General features: G+C 35.8%; 1 pseudogene; it reads left to right on the forward strand.

The window, feature by feature from the left end:
* The first annotated feature begins 5,709 nt into the window (after positions 1-5,709).
* On the forward strand, positions 5,710-5,828 carry LOC134964984 (5S ribosomal RNA; annotated as a pseudogene).
* Positions 5,829-6,207: the final 379 nt, after the last annotated feature.

Consider the following 6,207-nt stretch of genomic DNA (forward strand, 5'->3'; position numbering starts at 1 on the left):
CTTAACCTTTACAGTCTTTGTATTACCAGTGACATCCTGGTCTGCAGTGTTAAATGATGTGTGTTTTGATGTTACAGCACCATCGTTACTTACGCTTGATACAGTTTGTAACGCGATCCTTCTCCGTTGCGGCGTATCATTTTCGGAATACGACAATTTTCTTTTAAGTTCGGCAAATGCTGAATTATGACTTCTCTCATTTGTTCTTGGTCGAGCCGGCCTTCGTTTGTTCGGGTTGATACAGTCGTTATGCACCCCCATAACCGATGACCTAGCATGCTCCTTTAGGCTGTTATGTACAATCGACGGCGTTGCAAATTGATGGTTCTCCGTTTCAGCGGCTGTTGTGCGTTTTGTTGTTTTCCTGCTTGTACTAGGCCTGTGTATTTGCGCGACTGTATCATGACCTACTGGTATCGAAGGATCATATCGTCTTGCTATAGCATCATCTGTAATACATAGATTATAAAATAAATATAAACATTGATGCACGTAAATCAGCATTTAAATCACTGCATAACAATATACCATATAACATTGTTTGATTACACACCTGCTGTTGCGAATTGATGGTTCTCCGTTTCATCGGCGGTTGTGTGTTTTGTTGTTTTCCCGATTGTACTAGACCTGTGTATTTGCGCGACTGTATCATGACCTACTGGTATCGTAGGATCATATTATCTTGCTACAGCATCATCTGTAATACATAGATTATAAAATAAATATAAACATCGATGCACGTAAATCAGCATTTAAATCACTGCATAACAATATACCATATAACAGTGTTTGATTACACACCTGCTTTATATTCGAATGTTTGAGCCCAGCACCCTGTCGAGTGGGGAAAAAACAGTCGCTCACCAACAGCATTGCCGGTCTGTATAGCTGTGTTGTGACAATATTCAGGTTTGTTCAATATGTCTCGCAGAATACTGTCAGCCGTCGCATCATCCATTTTTGTGGAATCTTTAGCCGGTGAAAAAATGAAAAATAATTATTACATACGGTATAAAATTAGAATAACATGAAAAAGAGTTGTATTATTGAGAATATAAAGCGTGTACAGGTGACAACAAATCAGCACAACGGTACAAGGTTTATTTTTAATTCTTTAGCCGGTGGAAAAATAGAATAAAAAAAATAAAAATAAAATAATTACAGGCATTTAACATCATTTAATTTTAATTTATTTTAAAATATAAATATTTTTAATTATTATTATTATTATTATTATTATTATTATTATTATTATAATAATAAGCTATTACATGTTACTCACAGGCAGGAGCCAATTCCACAATGTTAGTGAAATCTGGTATGATGCTGAAATCTGAACCAAACGGACTTCCTCAAACATCATCGAAATTCTCTGTGTTTGTGGTATCTGTCATTTAATTGTGAGAAATAAAAAATGTAATTAATTACTTATCAACGTTGTATCCAGACTGTTGTACGTTCATACTATTTAAACTTTTAAAAATAAGTAAAAATTAACAAATTGTAGACATTGGCTTTAATTTCGTACTATTTAAACTTTTAAAAATAAATAAATACATGTCAATGGTATTTATAGACTTAGCTTTCCATGGTTCATTTGATAACTTGGAAAATCATCATCTTCGGATCCGGATGTGCACATGTCGTTATCTTTGTTCTGCATTGTCTGTCACTGAACCAATAATGAAAATGAGATACGATTAATATCAGTGTTCTTTTAAACGATGCACACATTAAATGTGTTTGCTTCAAAATATAACGTTTGTATAATATGAGACAGCCTATAACATCTGTCTTCAAACGATTTACATGAAATAATACAGCGCTGGTGCATTCCCAAAATGTGCCGCTAGATGGCACTATTACCACATATTTAAACATCCTTCAGTAAGTCACAATTATATCTAATTCACAGCCATATTTGTAAAATAAAAAATATAACGTTTGTATAATATGAGACAGCATATTGCATCTGCACTGCCTCTCTGCAACACAATCATTAGAGCCATAATAATAATAATAATAATAATAATTTTACATCCTCACAGCCCAAGCATTAGATCCATAATATATATATATATATATATATATATATATATTGAAATGCATTTTCAAAATGCTCCACTAGATGGCACTATTACCACATATTTAATCTGCATCCCTGCAACACAATCATTAGGGCCATAATGATAATAATGATAATAGTAATAATAATTTTAACCCCTCACAGCCCAAGCATTAGATCCATGTTGATAATAATAATAATAATAATAATAATAATAATAATTGTACCTCCTCACAGTCCAAGCATTAGATCCATAATGATAATAATAATATTAATAATAATAATAATAATAGTAATAATAATTACAAGGCATTGCACACACCACACCCCAGTTAGCGTAATAATAATGATAATATCCATAATGATAATAATAATAATTTTAAATCCTCACAGCCCAAGCATTAGATCCATAATAAATATATATATATATATATCCAAAGTTTTGCCCCGGCACTCCTCCTATTACCTTGCTGAGGTGCACTTCCTTGTGGACATGCTGGTCCACCCACATGCAATAGGAAAAAAGAGGTGGCACTCACAGTCTTGTAAATGATGAAAAACGATCTCCACGCCGTGGAGACTTTATTGAAACAAACAGGTGACGTTTCGGGGACGTATCCCCTTCCTCAGCAAATCTGCCTCCCTGCAACACAATCATTAGAGCCATAATGATAATAATAATAATAATAATAATAATTTTACCTCCTCACAGCCCAAGCATTAGATCCATAATAATAATAATAATAATAATAATAATAATAATAATAATAATAATTACCTCCTCACAGCCCAAGCATTAGATCCATAATAATAATAATAATAATAATAATAATTTTACCTCCTCACAGCCCAAGCATTAGATCCATAATGATAATAATAATAATAATAATAACACTTACCATGATGCCTTGCGTGTGTATAGCAATGTAACTTCAGTTGAAATTCCTTCTCAGAGCTGTGTCCCACTTCAGAGCTGTGTCCCATTCTGATAGTAATGGATGTGAGCCAAATGGCCCCCACCAACCTGTGGTATGCCGTCCCACATTTCCAAGATGCTGGGGCGGGGTTTTTAAATATATAAACTTTGGGTGTATAATTTAGTAAGTGTGATAATTCTTTTCAGTTACAATGAAAATATAATCTGTTAGCGGATTTTTAAACGTTGTACTCAGCACTTCAAAAATATACCAAATATTTATAATTTACACAGCTGTACTATGTGCAATTGCAGCACCCCAACTTCTTATGTCATGTATTCCCAACATTCATGTTGCTGATTCTATTTAAACTATTGTGCTTTTAAATAAAAAAAAAATATATATATATATATATATATATATATATATATATACTTAAACAAAGAAAAGGGATAAGGTGGTTTTAAGCGACCAGCGGTGTCTAATGCTAATCGGAGACTTACAATTTAAAAGAAAATATTTTTATTAAATCTAGTGTGCACCAATAAAAACAAATAAAATAGTAGCCTTATTACAAGGAGTCAGAAATGGTACTGAAAACTGCATATAAAATAATAAGACAATAATGATAAAAAATGGGAAAATATAAAATCAATAATACAAACTCAGAAAAGACAAGAGAAAAAAACGTCCTAAAATTACAAGATTGGACATAAGATCAGCATAAAAAGTATATAAATATGGTTCTTAGCTGATAAAGGGGGGGGTTGGTCATCATGGACCGGGAGGCATACGTCACAGAAGCAAATAGACTTTTGGGGGATAGAACCTCATACACCCCACTCCCGGGAGACCCAAAAGATGGCTTTGTGGAGGAATTAAGAACCATACTTTTGAAAGCATTCAGATGCGAGATCTTAACCAAAGAAGAGTATCAGTACCTGCTCAACTCCAACCCCACCACCCCTATATTTTATTTTCTACCAAAGGTACATAAATCCATGACGAATCCCCCAGGGAGACCCATCGTGGCCGGGATAGATTCTTTGACATCACATCTGTCCGAGTACGTGGATGTATTTCTAAGGAAACATGTGGTAAACCTGCCAGCATACTTAAAAGACACAACATCTGTTCTCAACCTGATGGATTCATTCGAATGGAAAGACACCTATCGGTGGATCACCATAGATGTCCAATCGCTCTACACCTGCATAGAACACGACAAGGGTGTAGAGGCCTGTAATGGATTTCTGAAGAAAGATGCCGAAATCACAGAGGAGCACAGAATCTTTTTATGTGAACTGATGAATTTTATTCTAAAAAGAAATTATTTTAAATTTTTAGATACCTACTTTTTACAAATCTGTGGAACCGCCATGGGGACTATCTTTGCACCGAGTTTTGCTAACCTTTTTATGGGGAATTGGGAAAATGAGTAAATTTTTAAGGACCACCCATTCCAACAAAATATTGCATTTTATAAACGCTACATAGATGACATTTTACTTGTGTGGGATGGTGATGAAGTGAGTTTTAAAGAATTTTTTACTTATTTATCCAACAACTCCATGAATCTACAACTCACTACGAATATTAGCACGGAGAAGATAGAATTCCTCGATCTGGTTTTAACACACACAGGCAATGAAGTGATTACAAAGAACTACGTTAAGGAAGTGGATATGAACAGCTATGTACATTACCGAAGCAATCACAGTCAACAATGGAAGAATAATATCCCCTTTTCACAGTTCAACAGGATTGCACGGAACTGTAAGGACACTGAAGACCGAGATCAGCAACTATAGGTATATACAGAAAGATTCAGGGAAAAAGGCTATCCGAACCATCTTCTGGAAGAAGCAAATCTGAAGGCCAAGAATTTGGAGAGTGAACAACTCCTGAAATATAAAACTAAGGAGAAACGAGATGACACGGTACGGTTTATTACCACATACAGCAGACATGAAAAGATTATTAAGAAAACCCTTAAGAAACACTGGAACATCCTCCTTATGGATCCTATCTTAAAAGACTACCTCCCCAAGGATCCCTTAGTGGTGTTTAGGAAGTCACAAAACCTCAAAGATCTGGTGGCACCTAGCATGCTGAGGAACCCGGAAGTACGATCAAACATGCCCAAATGCACTGGATGTTATAAATGTGGTCGCTGCAACGTATGCCGGTACGTACATCCTACCAGGAAAACCTTCAAAAACACTGATGGATCAAAAGAGCATAAAATCAAACAGTTCATCAACTGTAATACGGTGTCAGTGATCTACATGCTTGAGTGTTCATGTGGGATGAAGTACATAGGGAAAACGAAAAGACCCTTAAAAATCAGTATACAGGAACATATAAGAAACATTAAAAACAAAGTGCTAACACATGCGGTACCAAAACACTTTCATGCCTACCACGACTTGAATCCTGACGAACTAACCTTCAAGGGTATTGAACTGGTCTCTTTGGGCGAAAGAGGCGGGGACCTATCCAACCTTTTATCTAAACGTGAAATGTTCTGGATCTTCGAACTCAACACCATGCACCCAGATGGCTTCAATGAAGGCTATGAAATAGCCCCCTTCCTGTAACGTAAGCTGACCGCGCTAATTCTTCCAATCTGGGCACCTTGTTCTTTACCTTACCTTTTGCTATTTCCACCTTAGTCACTTTTTCTACCTTGCCGCTACTGTGATACCTCCAAAAAAATCATGCCGATGCTACAGCCATACCACACTGGGGATGCCCAACTCCGTTCGATCTTGGAAGCCAAGCAGTGTCGGGCCCAACTAGTACATAGATGGGGAACCATCATGGAAGACTGGGTGCTGTAACTTCTCTTGAACAAAGGCTAAGAGGTTATCACACTAACTTATCCACCCTGTATCACCCTTCTATGGGAACTTCGGTGCTTTTAAGTTTGAAAAAAGTTTCTCTAAAAAAATTTTTTTAAGGATCCACACATACCTGCACCCTGCTCGTTATGATGTGTGACTGCCACTATATCATTTTCCACATGGGAGTGAACTCTGGATACTCACCTCATGTCATATAGTATACTAATACTAGCACCATTGAACCTGAATAAATTATGGATATAATCAATGCCCTCCTGCTAAATACCAGCCAGACATCTAATTATACTGGCTGTTACAATTAAGTCTTTATTTGAGATTAGAATTAACAGTAGAAACGAATATGAATATGAACACCCGT

Source organism: Pseudophryne corroboree, chromosome 9 (genome assembly GCF_028390025.1).
Source record: "Pseudophryne corroboree isolate aPseCor3 chromosome 9, aPseCor3.hap2, whole genome shotgun sequence".
NCBI classification, from domain to species: Eukaryota; Metazoa; Chordata; class Amphibia; order Anura; family Myobatrachidae; genus Pseudophryne; species Pseudophryne corroboree.